Source organism: Protopterus annectens, chromosome 12.part0, assembly GCF_019279795.1.
Source record: "Protopterus annectens isolate FY-2018-M chromosome 12.part0, PAN1.0, whole genome shotgun sequence".
NCBI lineage: Eukaryota > Metazoa > Chordata > Ceratodontiformes > Protopteridae > Protopterus > Protopterus annectens.
This window is the reverse complement of record NC_056746.1, coordinates 277,818,200-277,845,339: the sequence shown is the minus strand read 5'-3', so window position 1 is coordinate 277,845,339 and position 27,140 is coordinate 277,818,200. Positions and strand designations below refer to the sequence as shown.

At 34.2% G+C, this 27,140-nt stretch overlaps 1 protein-coding gene across 1 annotated transcript in view; it reads right to left on the bottom strand.

Moving 5' to 3' along the window:
* Nucleotides 1–27,140, bottom strand: part of GLIS2 (GLIS family zinc finger 2) — a 681,681-nt gene that overhangs the window by 588,595 nt on the left and 65,946 nt on the right. Inside the window, exon 2 of the mRNA XM_044089337.1 lies at nucleotides 4,252–4,322. The gene's annotated coding sequence lies outside the window, so the exon portion shown is untranslated. The remainder of the gene's footprint in view (nucleotides 1–4,251; nucleotides 4,323–27,140) is intronic.

The following is a 27,140-nucleotide window of genomic DNA, read 5'->3' as shown; positions in this document are numbered from 1 at the left end:
AGTGGAATGGTTGGAAAATGTTAAAAGGACTTGTTAGATTTAGTGATTCAATAATATTTTACAAGATAATTATCATATTTTATAGGCAGTTATTTAGTTTTATTCTATCCATATTTTCTTTATTGAAGAAGGGTAGGGCCATAGGGTTGATTTTGGAACCCGTTACTAGATTATGCCATAATTTTACCGAAATAGAGCTCCATTTTGTTTTCGTTGACCAATAATGAGAGATTGCTATAATATATATAGCAGCATTTATTATGTCATAATAGAGTTTAAAGTCCAGGAAACCCAAACCACCAATCTTTTTGGGATAAATCAATAACAGCTAATACAAATCGATTTGGGTTCCCAAAAAAATTTAGAAAGATTTACATTTAAGGTTTTGAAAATTTTTTTAGGCATTACTATATGAGTTGCATTAAATTGAAACAGTAATCTAGGTAGTATATTCATTTTAATAACAGCCACCTTTGCCAATACAGGGAATTTTAATTTCTTCCATCTGAGGATATCCTGTTCAATCGTTGTCCAAAGTTTCATTAAGTTAATCTGGTAAAAGATTTTTTGTGTCATGACAAAACATATACCCAAATATTTCAAAGTGTCATTTAACTTAATTCTGTACTCTGGAAAGTAATTAATTAAGTTATATTTTGGGTTTAAAGGAAAAACAGATGATTTATTCATGTTAAGTTTGTAATTAGAAAATTGTGAAAATGTTTCAATAGAATGCTGAATTTTGGGTAGATCAATATTAGGTAAAGTAATGTAAAGGTTTAAGTCTCTGGCAAAGACTGTTAGCATAAGTTTTATATTATTTATTGTAGAAATATAGTGAAAAGTTCTTTGAACTATAAGAAGAAAGAGAGGTTCTATATCAATATTAAATAAATATGTAGATAATGGGCAACCTTGTCTTGTTCCATTAATAATTTTTATTGGAGGAGAAGCAGTTTTGCTAATAAGTAACATCATGTGTGTAGTTGCATAAAGAATTTTAATTGGGTTAACAAAAGTTTGTGATATACCAAAATGCGGCATTATTGAAAAAAGAAAGTCTAGGTTGAGTCTATCAAAAGCTTTGGAAGCATCAAGAGCAAGTGCGAATATCAAATTATTACTTTGACTAGATAGAGAAATCAGGTTGTTGAGAGTTAAAGTATGGTCACAGGTTGTTCTACCCTGAAGAAAACCTGACTGGTTAGGTGAAATTATACTTAGTAATGGTTTCAATATGTTTGCCAATAATGAGGCAAATATTTTAATGTCTAAGTTTATAAGGGAAATCAATCTATAAGCTGATGGGTCTTTAGTGCCAGCACTTTCCTTTGGAATAAGGATTGTTTTAGAATTATTTAAATACAGGTCCATTATACGAGTTTCTTTAATGTAATTGAATACACACAATAGGATTTTTTAAATTTTTTGACTGACATTTTTCATCTTATTACATTTCTTTATTTTGTTGTATCTTGTTAACTGGAAAGTCTAGCTTGGCCACAATTCTTTTACTCTAAAAAGTTGGAAAGACAGACTCCAACAATACAACATAAAAAGACAACCTATACTTCCAATAAACATAATCTAACTGACAAAGGTAGCACAATGCAAAGCATTTAAAATAGCTTCACAATTAAAAAAAGGTTAGGAATTATAACAATGCAAATACATCACTGAAAGCTGCAAGTAAATGAAGAAGCTACAAGCACAAACAGGCAAGCCTTGAATCAGTAAAAACTGATGCAAGCATGTGGCATATAATGAACATGTAAAGTAAACAGGAAGCTGTCACATTAACATTCCTCATAAGTTAATCGTATATCAAAGTAATTCAGAGCAGTAATTTTAAAGAAATAAGAGAGCTGTGAGGTTGTAAAGGAATCTGGACATATCACTATATTTACTTATTCCGCTTTGTTAACTGGTTTGGTCCCATAGAGCCATATGCCTTTTGACAAGGGAGATAGGGTTAAAACAAATAATTTTTAACACATATTAGTAACAAAGCAGCTAACAGATGGTTAAATTATCAGTAATATATGATAGTGTTGGCAAACAAAGGCCATCAGGTTATCTTGAAGACAAATGGAATACTTAGTTTACCAATAGATCACTGATTCAAGCTATCCTCAAGGATGTGCAACCTCATAACTAGTAGATTTACTGCATGGAGAGTAGAGGTAAAGCCATCCCAAGGATGTGCAACCTTAGAGCTAGTAGAATTAGTATATGGGGTGTAGAGGTAAAGCCATCTCCAAGAATGTACAACCTCAGAGCTAGTACAGTTAGTGTATGGGGTGTATGGGTAAAGGCACCCCAAATATGTGCACCATAGCGCTAGTATGTTTAGTATATGGGGTGTAGGAATAAAGACACCCCAAGGATGTGCAACCTTAGAGCTAGTGCAACTGTATGGGGTGTTGGGGTAAAGCTAGCCCAAGTATTTGCAACCTTAGAGCTAGTAGATTTAGTGCATGGAGAGTAGGGGTAAAGCCATCCCAAGTATGTGCAACCTTAGAGCTAGATTTAGTATATGGGGTGTAGGGGTAAAGCCAACCCAAGGCTGTGCAACCTTAGAGCTAGTATATTGAGTATATGGGGTGTAGGGGTAGAGCCAGCCCAAATATGTGCAACCTTAGAGCTAGTAGATTTCGTATATGGGATGCAGGGATAAAGCCACCCCAAGGATGTGCAACCTTAGATCTAGTAGATTTAGTATATGGGGTGTAGGGATAAAGCCACCCCAAGGATATGCAACCTTAGAGCTAATAGATATAGTGTATGGGGTGTAGGGATAAAGCCACCCCAAGGATGTACAACCTTAGACTTAGAAGATATAGTATATGGGGTGTAGGGATAAAGCTACCCCAAGGATGTGCAACCTTAGAGCTAGTAGATTTAGTATATGGGGTGCAGGGATAAAGTCACCCAAAGGATGTGCAACCTTAGAGCGAGTAGATTTAGTATATGGCGGTGTAGTGATAAAGCCACCCCAAGGATGTGCATCCTTAGAGCTAGTAGATTTAGTATATGGGGTGTAGGGATAAAGTCACCCAAAGGATGTGCAACATTAGAGCTAGTAGATTTAGTATATGGCAATGTAGTGATAAAGCCACCCCAAGGATGTACAACCTTAGAGCTAGTAGATTTAATATATGGGGTGTAGGAATAAAGTCACCCCAAGGATGTGTAACCTTAGAGCTAGTAGATTTAGTATAATGGGTGTAGTGGTAAAGCCACTCCAAGGATGTGCAACCTTAGAGCTAGTAGGTTTAGTATATGGGGTGTAGGGGTAAAGCTATCCAAGGATGTGCAACCTCAGAGCTAATATATTTAGTATATGGGGTATAGGGCTAAAGCCGTCTCCAAGGATGTACAACCTCAGAGCTAGTAGAGTTAGTGCATCGGGTATAGGGGTAAAGCCACCCCAAAGAAGTGCAACCTTAGAGCTAGTAGATTTAGCTATAGGGTGCAGGGGTAAAACCACCCCAAGGATGTGCAACCTTGGAGTTAGTAGATTTTGTATATGGGGTGTAGGAGTAAAGCCACCCCAAGTATGTGCAACCTTATAGCTAGTAGATTTAGTATATGGGGTGTAGGGGTAAAGCCATCCCAAGGATGTACAACCTCACAGCTAGTAGATTTAGTATATGGGGTGTAGGTGTAAAGCCACCCCAAGGATGTGCAATCTTAAGGCTAGTAGATTTAGTATATGGGGTGTAGGGATAAAGCCACCTCAAGGATGTGTGACCTTAGAGCTAGTAGATTTAATATATGGGGTGTAGGGGTAAAGCTACCCTAAGGATGTGCAACCTTAGAGACAGTAGATGTAGTGTATGGAATGTAGGGCTATAGCTTTTATGTCAAAGGATATGAGAAAGAACAGCCCTAAAAACTGTATCTTTTTAACTGTGTAGTACTCCTTGACTAAATGTGGTAAATCATGTAAACAGTAATGGCTCTTAATAATTACAGCTGTACACAATGCAACATACGTGCGACACCTTAAAATCAAAAATGGTACTACACGTTTTCTTCACAGCTTCAGTTATGAGAAGTATAGGACTGTATAGTTTATTCAGAATATACTAATCTAGTTCTTTACTCAGGAAATTCATAAGAAATTTAAGAGAACCAGTTTTATACTTAATAGCTAAAATGCGTTGAAGCTTAGCAATCAAGTGAAATGCATTACTATAACACAGTATGCTACTAAACAGAACTATCAAACACTTAAACATTACTTACTTGAACCAGTTAATTCTTCTGTCTATGTTCCCAGTTATTTGAAGCTTGTTGTAGTTATGTTCCTTTCATCCCTAGGAAGACAATATAATGTGTCTAAATGTATATAGTCAAAGTTTTGCACAATGGCACAACATTATAATTGTCTATACAAGATTTTGATTACATACCTTTGACTAAAATAGATTTATCTATATATAGTCAATTACCTGTATTGTGCCATTTCTAATGCATGTATTTTCATTTTCAGACTATGTACTGTGATTTGAACTGGTCACCACACATGACAGCATAAAAAATGAGAAGAACAATTAGTGTGAAAGAAGTCTTTTCTAAAGGAAAACATTCATTATATTATTTTATAATCTGAAAGTATGTTTTTCCTATTTCAAAAACTACAAACTGAAAAACAAAGTTTCAGTCAAGAAGACACTAAGTGACTTGTCAGATTTTTTTCAAAAAAGGAATGCAGGGATTTCAAGTCTATACACTTTTAAAATGGATTACATACATCATAGGCTCACTATGATAAAAACTCTATAATTATGCTGCTACCCTAAGTATATCAAAATGTCAGACATAAAGATTTTATATGGCAGAAGAATAAGTCTGTGATGTTTGCAAACCAATAGCAGGACCAGAAGACAGGATTCAGAATGTAATGCAAAGCTAAGGCATCCTTATGACTCAAAGAAATATGTTGACTATGAGATACAGAGGTTCCAATAAATGCAAAGCAAGATGAACATACATTCTTGTGATTATATTAAACAGAGCTTAGGGCACTAGTAAGACATTGTGAAGTTTGATTAAAGAAACTGAAATTTGAATGCTACACACCTGTAGCAGTGGAACACTAAGAAAAAAGCCTTAGCTGAGCCAAGAAAGACTTCAAACAAATGGCTGGACTTTACAATGTCAAAAGGGATATTAGTAGTCCAAGCAAAGAAAACTGTATGGTGAAAATAAAACCTAGTTAATAAAACTGAAGATGAATAGAGGTGAGAAAAACAAAATGAGAGAAGCAAAAGCAAAAAAAGTATGAATGTGATTTCTGGTAAAAAGAATTACACAACACAGTGCAGATACTGTGCTCATCAGTGTTCATACAATGGTCAGTGTTTATGTCTGGATGCAGAGTACACTTAGTGCAGAAAGTAAAAACACTTTGCAAAACTATCAAATGTAGAATTTCAAATGAGCCACAACACAAAGAATACAGATCTGATAGATAAAGAAAGCCAGTGAGGCAGAGTAAGAGATTAAGCATAAGGGCATGTGACCACACTCACAAAGTAAACAGAATTGGCAGTCATTAAAAAATGGTAAAAATGTCTAGACCTTATGTGACAATAGAAATTACTGCCAGCCATGCGAGGGAGAAGTAGGGTAGTGGATGTATGACTTGTGCCAGCACAGCTAGCTGGAATTTTGTAAATAATTATATGTCATTTGTATACCAAGCTGATTTGTACAGATACTGGGTGACGCAGTGGTGCAGCGGTTAATGTTGTCACCTCACAGCAAGAGTTTCTCCAGTTCAATTCTCGGCTGGGGTGACTTCTGTGCAGAGTTTGCATGTTCTCCCTGCATTCGAGTGGGTTTCCTCCGGGTTCTCTTGTTTCCTCCCACACTCTAAACAAAAAAAAAAATGCGTCTGGAGTGTTTCTCCCCAGGCCTCTGCTGAAAATAGGCTCAGTCCTAGACGGACTTTCCCGGTCAACAAATGTTAATAAAATAAAATAAATAAATAAATAATTGTGCTGAAATTGTATTGTGAGCTTTGCTTGTGTTAATTGTGTTAAAATGTATCAACAGTGCACCCTGCTGAAATGAAGAGAAATGTACATGTATTATGGTATCTGAATTAAATGTATATGTTTTAATAGAGGGCACTGGCACACCAATGGTTAACCAGCTGGCTTACTTTGAAATAAAATAAGGGAAATGTAAATGAGCTGTTAAATCAATGAATGTCACCCCACAGTGCTGAGTAGGACTGGAGACGGTAGGTCTGGGTGCAGCCATTATCTGTTTGATTTTGCAAAGAAGGTGGGAAGTGTTGTAAATGTTTCTAGGCATTGCCGTAATAGCTCTAAATGTGTATTGTAGCAGTCTGCTAAAACTCCTGTTTCAAACTTCAAAGGGAATGTTGTGGAAACCTAGAGTCAGGTGACCAGATGAAGTCATTCTGCAAGTCATCTTGGCTATTATACTGCACCGGGAACCGAATACACTAACACAAATGACTAGAGGATGAAAGGCACAATACCCAGCCGGTGTGTTGTAACACAAATAAATTCCAAAAATCCACAGTTTCGAAAAAAATGCTTTGTTTTTTAGACGATTTATTTATTGTGTGGAGTGGTGAACAGGTAGAGCTTAAAGCCTTTATTGATTATATTAATAACAGTGTTTGGTTTTTACAATTTACATTCACTACTAGTCAGGAAAGCATAAGTTATTTGGACGTTAAGTTAACCTTTGATAAAAACAAAAATAGGGTGACGTCCAATATTTACAGAAAATCCACTTTTTCAAATTCATATTTACACTACGGCAGTTGGCACCCTGATCACCAGAAAAGAGCTGTGGTTAAGGGCCAATTGGTCAGGGCTGCCAGAATGGTCAGTGAAGAAGTGGATTTTAACAACGAAGTACAATTTATAATTGAACTTTTTCAAAATCGTGGTTATCCACGTGATTTTTGCACAAGTATAGCAAACGAAGTAATTAACAAAAGGGAAAATGGTTTTTACAAGGCTCTAATACACAACAATGTTGACAGCAACACACAAATTCACCACATGGGCAACAATAGCAACACCATACACAAAAACAACAACTTCGTGTGTAATGGTGTACCCCTTTACATCACTACATTTAATGACACATTTGAAATGGTGAGGAGTATTGTTAAGAAGAATTGGAATTTCATTAAATTGGACAACACAATGGGGGAATTTTTTAATGGTAACATTACTTACATTTTTAGAAAGGACACATCATTTAAAGAGTTATTTGAGAGTATTAACACAGGGGTTTTGAGGTTTTCAAACAAACCAAAGGGAAACTTTAATTGTGGAAGGTGTTCTGTATGTAAACACGTTGTCAATACTAACCATACTGTGACAATTAATGGACAAAATGTACGGATCAATCAACATATAAACTGTTACACACGTAACGTCGTTTACATTGCAGTATGTCAAACCTGTGAAAGTTTTTATGTGGGGAAAACTTGCAGGTTGTTACGTGACAGGATTAAAGAACACTTATTGGACATTAAGAAGTTGAAATTGACTAACGCACTAGCAAGACACATTAACCAATTTAACACTCATAGTTTTAAATTTATGGGGGTATTCCATCAGGAGTTGGACCCGCAGGGTAAGACCACTAAATACAATCTTGATATAGTGGAACTAAAAATGCAAATTTTACTAAATGCTAATCAACACCCGGGTCTAAATGAATACATTACCATCAAACCCATTTTATGGTTACACCACATTAAAGGTACTTAATATGTATCAATAGACCATTTTGGGTCTCCCCACACATTACACCATATATTTGAAGCTACCCTATTGACGTTTTTAAAGTTTTTATAAAACAAGTTTTATCTTTTCGAAGATTTCTAAGGAAATGTTTTTGAGAATGTTTTTTTAAGAATGTTTTGAAACATTTTAGCACATGAGCACTTTAGAGATTATTGGTCACAAAATTCAACATTATTTTTATTATTATGTTGTTCATTTTTTATTATGTTGTTTGATTTTAAATCAAGGTTTACACGTTGTACATATACTTGTTTATACAGGTGTCCGTTTATATATCCATAGACTTTAGTCTACACCTCAGACTTAGTACTTGGGGGTGGGTGACAGGTGATATATATATATATTCCTTATTTAATAATGTAACTTACATTGAAATTTTAACCTTATGATTCATTATCATCATTGACCATACGCTTAGGTAGTCCATTAATATACATGTGGGTATTCTTTTAGTTCATTGTATAACAATTCCACTCATTGGACCATTCAATGAATTATATGTTATTTTTATACGTTATTTATATGTTATTTATACTATGGACATTTTTATTAAGTCACTTATACAATGGGTATTTTTCATTCAGCATACATACATACATATTTACACATTTTACATTCATATAGAAATATACATTTTATTATTTTTATATACATATGTAATTATAAACACATACACATACATTGTATTTATACTATTACAATACATAGATTTGTACCAATTTTCATGCAATTTCAAGGCATTACCAACGGTCCAGTTTTTTAACTGGGATGTCTCTTTAAGGAGGTTTTGATCAATTTTGCAATTAGTGACTTAATGGGATAATTTAAAGTAATTAAAGCGGATATATAAGGACTAGATTTTTGTTGTAGCATTGTTCTGAAGAAGTCCGAGTAGTCGGACGAAACCTAGGTCGACGCATTGTGTTCTATGTTCGCATTATTAAAGATACCTATTGAACTACAGCATCTTGGAGCGTTTATTGACCTTCAGCATTTTTTTCGAAACTGTGGATTTTTGGAATTTATTTGTGTTACAACACACCGGCTGGGTATTGTGCCTTTCATCCTCTAGTCATTTGTGTTCATCTTGGCTATTATATTTTACAGGGAGTAATCTCAGAGTATAGAGTATTCTGTTTGGGAGCCTGACTAGAAAATCTGCTCATGTATTTCATCTTGCCTAACCCAAGTAAGTTATTAGGGAACAGTAAATGCTCTTAGATTCAGTCAGGAATATAGTGAAGCTTAGTTTAGAGATTGTTTTTCTTTATTTGTATGAGTCTGTCCATCAATGTTTTTTTCAGAATTTTCTGTGATTTGAACTCTGTGGTTTACTGTGAATATATATTCAGTATTTTAATGTACTCTTACTATTTATTGTTAGATATATGTAATACTTCCATCATGGCTGATTCTTGTAGAAATTATTAATCTTTGAGAGTACTTATATTTATTTGGTGACACTGTGTGGCCCAGTCCAGAAGGCCTAGCTGTCTTGGTGAACTACTACCATTTGTATTAATATTAATACAGCACAGTATAATTTGACACTCTTTGTCAAGGGCATCAGAGTAGTTGATTGTGAAGTGTCTGGTGGCAGAGATAACTACCTTATATTCTGGGCAAAAGGGGACACAGTAAGTACATCTGACCCAGCCTTTCCCAGGTGTGTGTGTGTGTGTGTGTGTGTGTGTGTGTGTGTGTGTGAAAAATCAATTCTCTCAGGGTGTGTGTGTGTGTGTGTGTGTGTGTGTGTGTGTGTGTGTGTGTGTGTGTGTGTGTGTGTGTGTGTGTCAGCTACTTGGGGCAGGGACACGAAGCAATGAGTTTACAGAGAGGGTGCTGGATGACCTGGATTAGACACTCGGCTGAGGATCTAACCCTACAGCTGTACCAGTGGGGAGTCTTACTGGGGATCTGGAGGGAGACAGATATAGAGACATCAAGACCCCAGGCTGAGTGTGTTCCCTGTGTGTTCTTAAGGGAAATTGTACTTGATGCAGAGAGGTCTGCATCTGGAAATACTGAGTGTATCCATTTGTATTCCAAGTGCACATCCCTCTCCAGTGTCAGTGTTGAGGATTCAGGGTCCTTGATTACTGTCCCAGCATGGGGACAACACATATTGGTGCCCATCACATACTGGTAGCAGTGGTGGGTGTCACACCTTAAATGATGATGATGATGATAGTGAGAGAAAAAACAAGTACATACAAAAATACAAAATATGGAAAACAAATATTGCGGATATAGGAACATTAGTAAGCATATACTCCAGTGAAACCCACAATAAGCTAAAGTCACAAACATTAAAGAAGACAAATATCAGATTTGTTATGGGTTTGAATTAATTAATTGAATTAATCAAATAACAGGCTGCTCTGCAGCAGAAGTAAAGGGAAGTGAATAAAGACTTTTGTGGTATTCTGCAAGGAAAACTAACCAATTTATTGGGTTATTCCACAACTAAATCACTGGAAACAATACAGACATTAACTAATGCAGGTATGAAATTAATAAAAAGGGATACAGTCTTGATAATTACTGAGTGAATACAAAAGTTTATTTAAAGGTATTGGAAACTAAGAAACTAAGAGGTTAAGCTACATATAAACTTCAAAATGGCACCAGATGCACAACCTTACAAGATAAACCAGATGTAGCCAAGGAAAAAATATACTATAGGAATACAGGAACTGCAGGAAACTGACACTACCGACATAGTCAGTTTTCTAGTCTGTTCCCATAGTAACACAACCAAATCTTCTAAAATTTTCAGATGAAGATATGGTTTCTGTGTTTAGAACCATTGGCAAAGAAAATAAGAAACTCAAAAATTTAAGGATACAGTTGGTATGGTGTTCAAGGAAAGTTGGCTTCATTTGCAGATTATATTATTTTGTACCTGATGGAACCAAAAAATGACATCTCAGTATTGTAGAACATTCTGTGACAGTTCTGGGTTTTTTTGGGGGGATATAAAATAAATGAAGACAAAACAAAGGCTATAGCCATAAACTATGTACTCACACATGAATTGGTCCAGGAATACGTATTTAAGGGGACATGATAAAATAAAGTACTTACGAGTACGGATTAAAAAGGATTCTGTTATGGCTACTAAGGATATGTGTGAAGACACTAAAAAGGTAATACAAAAGCTGAGAATCTGGAAGCTATATGGATACGGATAGCAAGATGCAAGCAGTAAAAATGTTTTTAGCCCCTTTGATTTTATACACAGGTCAGGCATATTTTTATCAACCAGGGGGTAGTTGTGGAAAGAGTTGAAGGATTTTATTTGAGACAGGAAAAGGGCAAGAGTCAAGTGGGATAACTTGATCCTCCCAATAGAAGAAGGAAGTTTAGGATTACCTGATTTGAAGTGATATTTTGAGCTACACATTTAAGGCTCTTATACATAGCACAAACAGAAAACTGCAACTCAAAGTAGAAAGGTATGATGAAAGGGTAATTCAAGAAATAATGAAATAATGTGATTTTGGACACAGATCCTTAAGAAGAATAACAACAGTCATATAAAAATTATATTCATAAAGTAGCAGAAAGTATACTAAGAACTAAGCCAACATGGGAATGGAGAAAGGAGATTCTGCAGATAGGGATGACTGCAATTAGGAGTACAGAGAATAGGCAAGAGGGGGCTGGAATTTACTGGAGGAAGCTGTCAAAGGAACCAGTGTATTGTGAATAAATAATTAGAGACAGAAAGGTAATAGAATGGGAAGAGGCCAGGAAGACATTTGGACTGCAGGTTAGTAATTGCTTCCCTATGAGAGATTGATAACAGAGTATAGACAATGGATAGAGGAATCCTAAAAGGAAAAAAATGGCACTGGGTGAGTTTTAATTGTATCTAGAACAGAAGCTGCTGTTAAAAAGGGATAATTAGTAGGGCGTAGAACATCATATTGCATAATAACTACAGGAATCAATCAGAAGAGGTCAAAAAAGGTTTGGAAAAGAGATTAGATATGCAATTCACAAAGAAGCAATGGGAGCACATATGTATGTCTCAAAATATGTAATCAAATCTAGAAGATTTAGGACTTTTAACTGGAAGTGTTTGCATAGATACCTTTATACCCCAAGCAGACTCCAAAGAATTTTTCCTCAGGTAGATGACAAATGTTGGTAGTGTAATGGGGAAGATACCTGGGTGCATATGTTCTCGGAGTGTAATCAGCTGGCAGACTTTAAAAATTCCCTACAGAATATGCTGTCAGGAATACTAGGTGAGCAAATGAGTGTAACTAAGGGAATGATTTTTTTGAGTTGGGATACAGGATCTGAATTGTCTAGACACAGTAAGGCCTTGTTAAGTTTAATTCTTGTGGATGACAAAAAAGTGATTACCACAAAATGGAAATCAAAATCTAAGCCAGCTATACATGAAGTGGTGAATATTATAACAGAGATAAAAGAATAGGAAGTGGGACCTTTAGAAAAAAGTAGGAGTAAGGTACATAGAAAAAATGGGAATTGTGGGAACAATACATGTCGAAAAATGTTTTGAAGGAGGATTGAGGTTTAAGAAAAAGCAGGAATTGAGCAATTCATGTAATGTTGCTTAGATTATATGACATATAACAATATATGTGATGTACAATATTTGTAAATGTGAACTTGTTAATATGGCTTGATTACTTTTACATAAATGTAAGGTTACCTATGTCAGAAGTGATAATTCAATAAAGTCATTTTAAAAAGATACGATCTCTGTAGATATGAAATTTGCTAACAGAGCTACAGAAAGGGAGACACGTCATAGCTGTGATGAATGACATCATGAAGTTAATGATACAAAAATATTCAGTAAATTGGACCTTAGATCTAAGAATCACCAAACTGAACTTCACCCAAAAGAAGCATTTCAAAATCAAAAAGAAAAAGTTTAGATTTGAATTTCATTGTTAGAGTTTGGAATATTGATGGACTGAATGCCTTTAGCGGATTTTCGTTTTCATTTGAAGTAGGCTTTCTTCAGAACGTAGGCATCCAAGGTGGTAGAGCTTCTGAGCAGGTACCTCTTCAACTGTGCAACATGTTAACAAACAGGAAAGGAAATATTAGTTATATCACTGGCACCCAACATGAGAGCTGTGCACAAGGCAGGGGGTGCAGTATTTTGTTAAAACTACAGAGCTGCAGGACTAGGTGGTTTTGTATGGTATCCCTGCATATGAACTCAGGGCTGACGTGCCATGTATATCTGATGCAGAGACAACTCAGACAAAAGTGGCCATTAGTATGTATGGTGGTTATTAACTGGTTTCAGAAAGCTGCAAGTTGATATGATACCACAAAGGCATCCTAAGTAATGGGATACTCAAAAGATAGGCTAGATGGCAAACAAATTAAATCATTCCATTGACTCAGAAATGTTCAAGTGTGATTGGGAGGTGTTACCACAGATATGCAGTAGTGAATACAAAATCTTCTGGTTTATGGTGCGTTTCTTTGTAGCATTTTGTGGAGCACTTAGAATCTTGGAACTTGGTCAGCTCAGACAGGAAGCATCCATCCCAATGGTGCTTAGGTACAGCGGTGTCATGGTTACCTGAGAGAGGGTTGAAATATGGCTCAGTAGATCAAAAATACATTAGGCAGTTAAGGGACACAGGGTAAGCCTGAACCACTGGTAGGAATCTACCTGGAAGTTTCCATGTGGGTAAACAACTGCATAAGAGTTGGACAGAGTGCCAGGGATATTTTTCAGCCACAAACAAAGGGAACCTGTCATGCAATATTAACTTAATATGGAGTTAAAAAAGTCTAACACTAGAGATGTGACATGCTGCATCACACTCATTTAGAACAGGAGATGCCACATAAGCATAAAGGCTAGGGGGCACCAATGCAGAAGAAAAAGAACATCTGGAGCTGAAAATAAGCAGTTTACAAGAAATGACTTGTCTGGACAGTGAAGGAGCTGATGTATTCTCAATACAAACTTTCTGTTGCCATCAGAATGCATATGGTTTGCAGGAGACTTTTACATCAAGAGACCCTGGAGGTGGTTAGTGCAATTTGAAGAAATATCCAGTGTGGCAAGCAAACCACTAAGAAAACACTGGTGGGGCGTGGCCAAGGATGAACACAGGATAGCAGCAGATTTCTTCAGCTCCACCAATTTCATTACTTTGATAGGAATTAATTACTTAAAAAATTAATTTTTGAAGTAATTTTCTTTCTACATATGTTTGTTTTATATAGTTCTTGAACTATATCTAAAAAAGAAAGGAAATCTTAATAATATTCCTGTCAGAAATTACTTTGGAAATTTTCCTGTCAGTTTATCAGTCTGAAATGAGTTCCAGTAAGACAAATTCTCAAGACTCCAGCATCAAGAAAGAACTTCAGTCTCTGATAATTATAGTCCAGCAACTTACTGCTAAGATGGATAAAATGGATACTAAAATAGACACTTTCATAGAAAAAACTATAAAACAAATAGACTTGTTACATATGGACCTGCAACAACAGAAGATCCAGATGACAGGCATAGAAGAAGCTGTGAATGACATGGAAAATAGAATACAAGAAGAGGAAATCAACATTGAGTTTCTGCTGAAACAAAATACACATTTACAAACAAAGCTGGATGACCTGGAAAATAGATCTAGGCGCAATAACATTAGGATTTTTGGACTGCCAGAAAATATTGAAGGTAACAATATTACTTCTTTTTAACAACATGGCTCCCTAAAACTTTAGATTTACCAGAAGCATTCTCTTTTGGTATCGAAAGAGCACATAGATCTAAAGCTAATACTAACTCTAACAAAAACTATCCTAGATCAGTTATAGTTAGATTTCTATCATCTTTTGATAAAGAGATAGTTTTTAAATCTGCTTGGGCTAAAGCTCCTGTTAAGATTAATGAAACAACTGTGCGTTTTGACAATGACTATTCTTCCATGGTATTAGCTAAAAGAAAAGTTTTTGTGCCACTAATAAGGGAGCTTAAAAAAGCACAGTTTAAAACATACCTTCTGTTTCCTGCCAAGCTTAAAATCTTCCTTCCTGATGGTCCTAAAATTTTCCATGACTTAGACTCTGCTTTACTGTTTATCAAAAAAATAAGATTTTGGAAAAATAGAAGAAATGGAATGGGCTAGTCCTTCGTTAAAGAGACTGGCAACTGAAACTTCGTGGAAGACTTCAGAGAAGAAGAAGAGACTAAAACAAATGATTTGTACTATGTTTTTCTCTCTCATCATTTTATTTTATTATTAATCTTTTAAATATAGTTCCTGCATTTCCAAGAAGCAACAAATATTTTGAAAAGATTTAATCAAAGTTATTCTCTGTGTGCAAAGAAATGTTTTGCTTCATAACTAGTCAAAATATCTGGAGATTTAATGGCAAGCTGTGATTTAACTTGTTTCTCTTTCTGAAGAGGAAAAATAAGGTCAGTAATTTGATACATTTTTTTTCCTTTAAAAGTTTATATGTTCTTCAAATGCTATTCCTAATTATACTTTCTTGATTACACTGCTTATGCTTGTTTGTAAATAATCTGTCATGCTTTAACTAATAATAATTAGAACTAAATAATAGTAAATAATATGTTTTATTTTTAACTCTATTAATATAAACAGTAAGCAACATTCTATTGTATATACTTCTTATAGATTTCTCTTACATTTTTTTTATTTCTGCCTTACACCCTTTTACTTTCTACTCTCTTTTCTTTATTAATATATAGAAATGCTTTTGATCATATAGACACAGTAAATAATAAGATTTGCATAGGAGTTGAGTTGGGACAAAAATGTTGAGTTTTGTTACTTATTAATAATTTTGGGCTTGATTTCACTTACATAGAGTCTGTAATAACCTGTAGAATGCATTGTGAAGGTTTTGTCATGTTTAGATGCATTTACACTGCTAAATGAATGTTTGTCACTAGTTTTAATAAGTTTCCGCCAAAATGTTAAGAGAGACAATCTGGGATGTGGGCTGTCTCATGCACAGTGTCCATGAGCTACTTCAAAAGCTTCAACTCTCAGAATTCTCATAGAGAAGCTGAAAGCAGCTAGTCTCACCTTTGACCTAGATATCACACTGACACATCACAGATACAGGAATGACACTACCTAATTATACTTTCTTGATTACACTGCTTATGCTTGTTTGTAAATAATCTGTCATGCTTTAACTAATAATAATTAGAACTAAATAATAGTAAATAATATGTTTTATTTTTAACTCTATTAATATAAACAGTAAGTAATATTCTATTGTATATACTTCTTATAGCTTTCTCTTACATTTTTTATTTCTGCCTTACACCCTTTTACTTTCTACTCTCTTTTCTTTTCTTTATTAATATATAGAAATACTTTTGATCATATAGACACAGTAAATAATAAGATTCGCATAGGAGTTGAGTTGGGACAAAAATGTTGAGTTTTGTTACTTATTAATAATTTTGGGCTTGATTTCACTTACATAGAGTCTGTAATAACCTGTAGAATGCATTGTGAAGGTTTTGTCATATTTAGCTGCATTTACACTGCTAAATGAATGTTTGTCACTAGTTTTTAATAAGTTTCCCGCCAAAATGTTAAGAGAGACAATCTGGGATGTGGGCTGTCTCATGCACAGTGTCCATGAGCTACTTCAAAAGCTTCAACTCTCAGAATTCTCACAGAGAAGCTGAAAGCAGCTGGTCTCACCTTTGATCTAGATATCACACTGACACATCACAGATACAGGAATAGCAGATTAATAATATGTGTTAAAAACCTATGTCCCAAACATATATATTACTATAACTCATTTAATTCATCTGATTGACAAGCATAAATAATTTTATAACTCTATACTGGAAGAAATTGTCATGTGATATATTTTAAAGCAGTAGTATAGCATGTTTGTAAAATCTGGTTACTAAAATGTGTTTGCTGTGCATTATTTTGTATAAAGCAGACAGATTTCTTGAAGGACAACAATGTAAGATGGTGCTCAGTAAAGATACAACTCAGTGAGATCAGATATATATATATATATATATATGTATGTGTGTGTGTGTGTGTGTGTGTGTGTGTGTGTGTGTGTGTGTGTGTGTGTGTATGTGTGTGTGTGTGTGTGTGTGTGTGTGTGTGTGAGTGTGTGTGTGTGTGTGTGTGTGTGTGTGTGTGTGTGTGTGTGTGTGTGTGTGTGTGTGTGTGTGTGTGTGTGTGTGTGTGTGTGTATGTGTGTGTGTATATGTATATATATATATATATATATGTATATATATGTATATATGTGTATATGTGTGTGTATGTGTATGTATGTATATATATATATATATATATATATATATGTGTGTGTGTGTGTGTGTGTGTGTGTGTATGTGTATGTGTGTGTATGTAGATATGTATATAAATGTTTCTGAGAATCTGCTTAACTATGAAGTATGATTTATAACAATTTCTATGAATACAATATTTTATTCTATTGGCAATAATGAGTTTGAGTAAATGCACATATACAAGCAATTCAAGGTTTTTGGAAGCTGTTAACTGTATTTACATGACAGAAAATAGATGCATCCTAATATATGTAATGTCTGAATCATATTAGCCAAAGTTTTTGATTTAAATGAATGTTAGAACTTATTTTTCTCTCCTCTTGATTTCTAACATCAAGATTATTTGAATGCTATTTGAATACAAGTGTTTTATATTACATGGATGTATATAGTAGTATGAACAGTTTTAAAAAAAAAAAAAAAAAAGGTTTATTTTAGTTTATATGATGCTGTTTTACCAAATGTGTAGTCTTGTCTTGCTAGATAATTGAATTGAAAACTGTTAACTTCAGTTAAATATAACTAGTATTAAATTGATAAGGTGGTAGCTGACGTACTGCTGCTTAGGGTAGGGGTTAACTTGAGTGGTAAATACTACTCTAAGTTGGAGTTTACAACTCCAGGCTGGATGCAAGGTTTAATCCTTACATTATTTTCACTTGTTCATTGTTATTTGTATATAGTTTTGACATCCACAATATATTTTGTACATTCATTGTCACTACAAACAACATTGAATCCTATCAAATCCCATAAGAGATTCAATAAATACAGCTATATTTAAAGGTACACCTAAAGGAGGAGATGTAACATTACTTATCTTGTTATTTGTTATTTTGATCATAAGATTCTTAAGTTTTAAAAATGCCAAATGACATCTTTAAAAGGAATTTCTTTAAACATTAATGGATTGAATAATCCATGTAAAAGGGCAAGCCTAATAAGATACATTAATTTACATAAGGCCAACTTAGTCTTCCTACAAGAAACCCATCTCTTGAAAAAGATATTGATAAATTAGCCACAAACAAATATACAGTATTGGTTAGTTCAGAGCACATTCAGAAAAAGAGGAGTGGCTATTTTATGGAATAAAAGTATGCCCATTCCTAAAACCATTAAGTCTTATCAGGATGACAAAGGAATGTTTTGTATGGTTACAATACAAATTAATGGGAAGACTTACACTTTAATTAATGTATATTGGATACCTGGAATTGGTATTAATACAGTGAAACATCATCTTGATAAGATCATATCATTCTCTATAGGAGATATTATTTTAGCTGGTGACTTTAATTGTATACTACATGAAAGTGATACTACCACTATAGGAAAGAGAAGAATTACATCTAATGCAAAACATTTAAAGGATTTTGCTAATTCTTATCATTTGAATGATATTAATAATCAGATAGATTCAAAATCATTACCATACACCTTTTTTCTAACAGATACAAAACGATTCACAAATAGATAGGGTCTTTATTTCTAACCAGATGGTAACAGATTTAATTAATTCCAAAATCATTTCATGTCCTATATCTGATCATAATTCAATTGTTTTTGAATTCATGATAAAAATACTCATAATGTTCAGATCAAAAGGATACCAGCATACTTAACTCAACTAAAAGACTATAAAGAATATATACTTTCAGAAGTAAAACATTTTTAGACATAAATAACACTCCTGAAGTCTCCATTGTTTATGTTTGGGATGCCTTAAAATCATATCTATATGGACAAAGTATCAGATGGTATAATAATAAAAGGAAATCTTGGGATAAGGAATTGTTAGATATTCAAAGTAAATTAGACTCTTATAAACATAATAATAAAGAAAATATTATGGACAAGAAAGTTATTGAAGAAATAAACAAACTAAATGAGAAATACAAAGAAATTTTAACTCATAAAGTTAAAATAACTTTAGAGAAATACAAGTTTTTGTCTTATTCAACAAGCCCCAAATACTTACATAGACTTAAAAATAAAACAAAAAGGTTGAATAAACAAAACCATATCAAAGAAATCTTTTCTCTAAGGAAAAAGAAGAATGTTTCTAGTATACCAGAAATACTAGATGAATTTAGAAATCACTTTCACAAAATTAACCATAATAATATTAACATGGAACCTAAAGATAAAATAAAGGAGTTTATAACCACAAATATGAATAAAAGCTTAATAAACAACAGATTAAACTATTGGACAAGAGTATTTCATATACAGAAGTTATTACACAAATAAATAAGCTTAAATCAAACAAAGCACCGGGTAATGATGGTATTATACCAGAGATATATAAAATCCTTTCTAAAAATACATATTCATTAATACATAAGGTTTTTATTTTGGCCCAAACTGAGTTAATAACCCCCCCCATCTTGGCAATATACATTTATTTCGCCAATTTTAAAACCTAATAAAGATCCAACTAGATGTTCTTCATATCGCCCATCTCATTACTTAATGTTGATTATAAAATGTTTATGAATATCTTTGCTGATAGATTGAAGACAATCATTCCCGGCATTATAGATATAGATCAGACAGGCTTCATTGTAAATAGAAATACTTTTGATAATATAAGAAGAATTTTAACATTAATAGATTTTGCAAATAGGAAAAAGAAAGATTTAACACTTATTAGTCTTGATATAAGTTCAGCATTTGATTCAGTAAGTTGGGACTATCTGTTTACCTTAATAAAGTGCACAAACTTCTCGGATGCATTTGTAAATCTAATTGAACATTTATACAAAGGAACGTTGGCTTATATTAAGGTAGGAACATATGTTTCACAAAAATACCCATTCTTAAAGGTACAAAACAAGGATGTCCACTTTCTCCACTATTATTCACTTTAGTAATGGAGCCTTGGGCTAATTTGATCAGAAACAGTACTGACATAGAGGGTTTTGAAATAGATGAAAATACAACATCAAAATTCAACTATTTGCAGATGATGTTCTAATTACATCAGCAGGATCTAATTCTTCTATACAGTCTCTATTTGATAACATGATGAATTTTAAAAGTATTTCTGGTTTAATATTCAATGAAGAAAAACTAAAATACTACCTATATATATATATACAGAGAAAAATATTCTCATTAGTGATTTTACTAAATATGTACCCAATTCAGGTCAGATAACTTATTTAGGTATAATACTATCTAAAGATATTAAATCTATTATATATAATAATTATAATACCTGTTTTCTTAATATACAAAATCTTTTTAATACCTGGAATAATATGTTTTTACTATGGAGGAGAGACTTACAATTATTAAAATGATAATATTCCCAAGATTTTATACTTAATATAATCAATAATACTTCCACCTACAAAATAATTATCAAGAAACTGAACACACTAATGTTAAATTTCTTATGGGCACCTAACAGACCTAGGATTGCATTAAAGAAACATACTAATAGCTGGTCTCAAGGGGTATTTCTTTTCCAGACTTTAATTTATATACTATCTCTTCTATTGTAAAAGTTATTACTTTATTAATAGATCAGTCATATGTCACAAAATGGAAAGATTATTGGGAGCTAATTAGTATACACTTCATGAAAATCTCCTTAACACATAAAAATATGATTGTAAATAACTACATGTTATGGTTACTAAAGGAATTTTGTACTTCACCTATTACACCTAAACATATGGTTTGTTACCCATTAAATATTATTATTAGTTATCGTAACTTTATATTCATGCATCCTAAGTATAGGGAATGGAATTTTATTGTATTTCCTATAATGTATACTCAGGGTATGCTTTTGTCATCTACTTCTGAAGGAACTCATTTAGCTATAGATAATGATCTAAAGTACTGGTATCAGTTGATATCTGATAAAGTTAAAATCTAGATTTCTTAAAACAAGAATTTGATCTAAGAGAAACTTGCTGGTTAGAGGTTCAGACCTTTAGACAACATCTCATTAATAAAATAGATTTAATGTCTATAACTGTTAAAGAATCTATTCCAACACTGATTGATTACTTGATATTAAATTTACAACATAAAGTTTCTGATAAAGGTAAACTTTCATACATACATAAAGTTATCAGACAAGAAACTTTTACAGTGTAGATTCATACTGGAATTATTTCACTTCTATTAATGGGGACCCACCAAATCAACAAGATAAACAATATATATTGGAATCTGCTTATAGAACTACGTCTTCCGTTGTTTGGAGACTTTATACATGGAAATTTTACATAGATCTTTTATACACCTTTGATGATGAATAAAATAAATAATAAAGATAATCTATGTAAGAGATGTAATGTAGAAATTAATGCTGACTGGGCTCAGATGTTTTATGACTGTATAAAATTGAAAGAATACTGGAAGTCAATTAATGAATTTTGCAGGCTCTTTTTACAGATAATTTCATTATTTCTAAATCTCTTATATTATTCAACACACCTGTACCTCAAAGTGTTAAAAGGTTAAGCTTCCCTTGTTATGGTCTATTCTAGCAGTGGCTAGGAAAATAATAACTAGAAATTGGATTTCAGATACACCTCCTTCGTTCAATGAATTTAAAAATGTTATGAATATGGTGTGCCATATGGAAATGGACACAATTAGGACTAGAACAAATAGAAAAACATCTTATTTTATTGTATGGGATAATTTACAAAATTTGCTAAAAAAATTTTAATTTCAATAGCATGGTATTTTAGTTTGATTGATTGATCTGATTGTAGTGGATGTCTTTGTAAATACTTTAGTTGTTTTGTTGAATATTATAATAATACCTATTTTTAATTACTTGTATAAAATTGTTATGATATTTCTCTTATATGTTAAAACAATAAACCTGTTTTGAAAAAAAAAGAAAACACTGGTTAGCTATATCTGGAATGAGACTGGCACCAAGTGAAGCCAAAGAAGGAGCACTATGAAAAAATATTGGGGGGGGGTCCAGAAGTTCTATTGTTGCATGTACAGGGTAATGGTTTGTGTCAGGTACTTATAAAACCTTAGAAACAAACACATGGAAAGATTTAGCAGACATTAAAAGGAAGTAGCCTAGAGTAGTACGGTTAATATGGTCAGAGATACTCCAAAAGATTGAAATGGAGATATTTCCTTCAGTCAGGGTAATGAAAAGGGTAAGGCATTGGCTGATGTATGGCTATGGCAATGAAGACCCACGAAGGCAGGCTTGTAACTTACCCAAATATCAAGGCAAAAATATGATCAATTGTACTACAGGAATGGAATTCAGTTGCCTAAACTGTGGATGTGGCAATATAATGAAGACTTGGAGGGTGACATTATGGTATGCACCCCCACTAGATGTGCTTGGGAATAAGGGGGGGGGTCCACCCATTTGTGCAGAATGGCAGGAATGCCAAAGGAGAACTGTTAATGTAGGAAGAACATGAAACAGTCTGGCCTTCAACAAACAGAGGGGAGATATGAGACTCCTCAAACAGCCTCTCCCTGGCAGATTATAAAATGACTCAGCATGAGTAGATATGATGTTTGAAAATGGAGTTGTAATTGGTAAAGAGAGAAATGACAGGGACAGGTATTGATTTGCAATCCACTTTGGCTGAGACCTTCTCAGTAAATGATAATGTTACTAAAAATTTTAGACGTGTGAAAAATACCAAGTCCTAGAGGCCTACTGTGAAATTAATAATGCTGTTTTCTTTTACAAACAATTGACATTTGACATGTATACAGAAATAAGTGTGAACAAAAATCTTTCACTTAAGTAAATGCTTTTCACACAGATGTCACAGATTTATGGACATCTGCCACAAACAAGGAAGGGCAAATAGCAATTCAAGAGTCATTCTTTTTAAAGCCATAAATATTTGCAACAGTATTTTAAATACTGTCAAACATACGTTTTAAATACCTTCTCCAAAACTGACATAAGTATGGAACACAATGTTACATTTAAAAAGCTAGTTTCTTAAAAAGCAGTGGTTTATTTAAACTGACTGTTGAGATATGAACTTGTGGCCCTCTTACTTCTCAGCTGCTATGATTTTGGCACACTGCTATATTTTTGTCCTCAGACTTTCCTAGATTTACTGATTTTTCATCATAAAGACAGGTCAGTTTAAGGGTATTTACATAACTAAATAACCTCCTAGATTTGCTGATTTTCATCATAAAGACAGGTCAATTTAAGGGTATTTACATAGCTAAATAACCTAGATTTACTAATTTTCATCATAAAGACAGGTCAGTTTAAGGTATTTACATAACTAAATAACCTCATAGATTTACTGATTTTCATCATAAAGACAGGTCAGTTTAAGGGTACTTACATAACTAAATGACTTATAATTGTGTGCAGACTCCCTGTCACTAATTATACAGGATCTAGTGTTTGATAACCTTCTTCTTTGAAGAATATAACAAAGTGCTCCTCTTTTTGGCCTTCTGCTATGTTTTTTAAAAGCCATTGCCATAATTGTAATGCTCAGAGGACAAAAGGTATGGCTGCCCTTATAAAAAAGAGATTATTTAATGTTTGCAGTCCAAATGCACTACTGGTGATTCAATAGAAATGCATAAAGGAAGTTGTGGGTCACTTACATACATCTGCTTATAAAAAGCCTAGAAAGTAATCTGATGATTTCAATATATGACTGAAGCTTTCCTGATTAATACCCAATGGCCAAACAATTGTAGGTGAAATCAGTATGCAGGGTCACTCACAATTGCCTCTAGAAGCTGTTTTTCTCATAAACGTGTACTGGAAGTCCTTGGCTGGTGGAAATTGCCAGTGTGAGATGTTATTTGTCTACAGGAGCAAACCAGAAATTAAGAACAGGAAGCTGACTGCATGAATAAATCACCAAGATAATTACACCACTTTTACCATTTTTAGAGATCATACCTATGTTCTGTTGTACTGTCCTGTGCTGTGAAGGCTGTAAGGTGCATTTGTCCCATTTTATAGGGAATCTGTAAGCTGAGTTGTGATGTGGCTCACTGAATAAATGTGACTCATGTCTTTTAAAACTTGTTTTGATCTCAAACGGTCTACATTATTAGTAGAAGAACTCTGCCCACTGTTTGGGCATTCCTTACTGCATGCATGTTCATTTTTGATACTGTTAGATGTATGAGAATTTGTTCCGATCACCTCAGTTAAATGAAATGCACTGATTTAATTGATCATCTTTAGTGTTTCCCACATATATGACAGTTTGAGTGGACCGAGGTTGGGGTACACTTCCACTGCCAAAGTGGTAAAAAACATGGAGAAAGACTGCTGTTTAGCAGTAGCTTTCTCTGAGGTTCAAGATGCCTAACGTTTTTTCCCTGCACCCATAGTTTGAGATTGAAAATTTCTGTAATTTCTATATTGATTGTAGTTACCAGGAAACTGCTCAGCTTTAATTTTAAGGTTCTTGATGAATTTAGATACCAAACTATGTTGCACCATGACTAAAGAAGTGTCCGAGCATCTGTTTATGCATTTCACATGTAAGTTAAGTACAAGCTGCTCCTTCTTGAAGAAGTAGATCACTAAACATCATGTGCAAGCATGACAAGGAGGATAAATAGTGCCTCCCTTATGTCTTTTTCTTTGGGGTCTTGCTCCAATGCATGGGGCATTATTTCTTGATTGCACTTATGTTAGCAGGAAAGCTGGTAGGTGTAAATGAATCCACAAGTTAGTAGGTTAGTATTAACAGTGTGGATATTGGCAAGCTAGAGGCTGCAGTCAGTAGGCACAGACCAAAGTTGTAAAGGAGGAAATGGCCATCACATCATCAAGCGATGCATGGCCAGAAAACCGTAAGTATCACCATCACATCCTTAGAGTGGTGCATAGTCAGAAAACCATTAATATCACCATCACATCTTTAGAGCGATGCATGGTCAGAAAACCATAAATATCACCATCATATCTCCAGAACAATGCATGACCATAAAAACGTAAGTATCAGCATTACATAAAATATAAGTATCGGCATCACATCTTCAGAGCAATGCATGGTCAGAAAAATGTAAGTATCAACATCACATCTCCAGAGTGATGTATGGCTTGAAAAACATGGTAAATATCTGTGTCAACTTTTAATGTTTGCTCCAAGAAAATTTCAGGTGAACACTAAATTCATTACTTACATTTTTATTCTGGAATTCTATTACATCACTGCTAAATCCAGGCTCTAATAGCAACCCATGTCCTCATCCTGACAAAACATCTCAAGAAATAGCCACTCTCTTTAATTTGTATTTTATCAAGATTATAGCAAACATCACTGCTAATTTTTCCACGTTCACTGCAGCACAAACCCTCTAACACCATCCCATTCTTCACATGATACCACTACCCACTCTTCACCCAGTTTCTCTTTTACATCCATTCCAACCGTTACAATAAAAAGACTACTTCTCAAGCTCAAACCTTGTGCTAACACTCCTGACAACCTGCCAGGAGAATCTGATGCTATTGCTTACCCCATAAGGATACTTTTTAACAGAGCCATCCAAGAGTCCTACATTCCTAAAATCTGGAAAATAAACATTTATTCTTCCTTTACACAAAGGTGGCAACAGCACTGACATTTCAAACTTCTGACCTTTTGCTATTCTCTCTCCTATCTCCAGGATCTTTGAAAAATGCATTCATGTTCAACTTCTAAACTTTATACTTTACAACCAAATCTTTCTCCCACACAACATGGATTTAGGCCAGGTCATAGTACTACAACTGCCCTCATATCTTTTATGGACACAGTTTATAGAGTCCAAGACGCTAATAAAATTGCCTTTGCCTAATTTCTAGACCTTTCAAAAGCATTTGATACTGTATCTCACCCTCTACTTCTAACCCAACATTCACACACACACACACACACACACACACACACACACACACACACACACACACACACACACACACATACACACACACACACTCAATTGGTTCTCAAGTTATTTAGCAGATAGACAACAGGCTACAAAATGGCAACACTCCCTCTCTCCATATCTTAACACCTCCATTGGAGTCCCCCAAGACTCTATATTAGGACCCCTCCTATTCAGCATTTTCATTAATAGTTTTCATTCTTCACTTTGTCAGGGATCTCTTATTCAGTACGTAGATGACTCAACTATTATATGCTCTGCTGATTCCATATCTGATCTTCAACAAATAACTGAAATGGCCTTTACCTCTACTGAAACCTGGATGTGCAATAATCATCTGTCCCTTAACCCAAACAAGACTAAGCTCATACTATTCACCCCTAAGAAAACACCACTAAACAAAGCACAGTTCACTATACATTCACAAAGTAACACAATCATTGAGGTTGTGGCCCATATAAATCTTTTAGTGGTAATTTTAGATGAACACCTAAAATTTGACTTACATGTACATAATAGCATCAACAAAACTCACCAAAAGCTAGGACTCCTTTATAGGCATAAACACTTCCTTAGCCCCTCCGCAAAACAAGCCCTTGCTTTCACTTACCTACTACCCTGTCTCATATATGGTGCACCTCTACTTACTAACATCCAATCCTCTTGAAAAGCTAAGCTTGAGACATGTTATAACAAAATCGCCAAATTCACTACAAACACCAAATACTCTACTCATCACTATACCGCTCGATACACTCTGAACTAGCTTGAACTCCCACATTACCTCACCTATCTACAGTAAACAACAGCACACAAAATAATCTTCAGACCATCAGACTGTCCAGCTCTTACTTTGAAATTTAGCCACTACCATCCAAGGAGGCCTCTCAGATCTGACAATCAGCATCTTCTGCTGGTAGCAAAAACAAACCTGCCAGCTGGCAAACTACTTTACTCTTGCTGTGTAGTCAAACATTGGAATCCCCGCCATTAGTCATATAACTACTCAGAATCTAGCCTCTCTCAAAACGTCTCTATGATACTACCTATCTGCTATGTGGCATTGTACTTGCCCTAAGTCTCCACCTTTCAAAACTTAACTGCCTTTGCTTAAT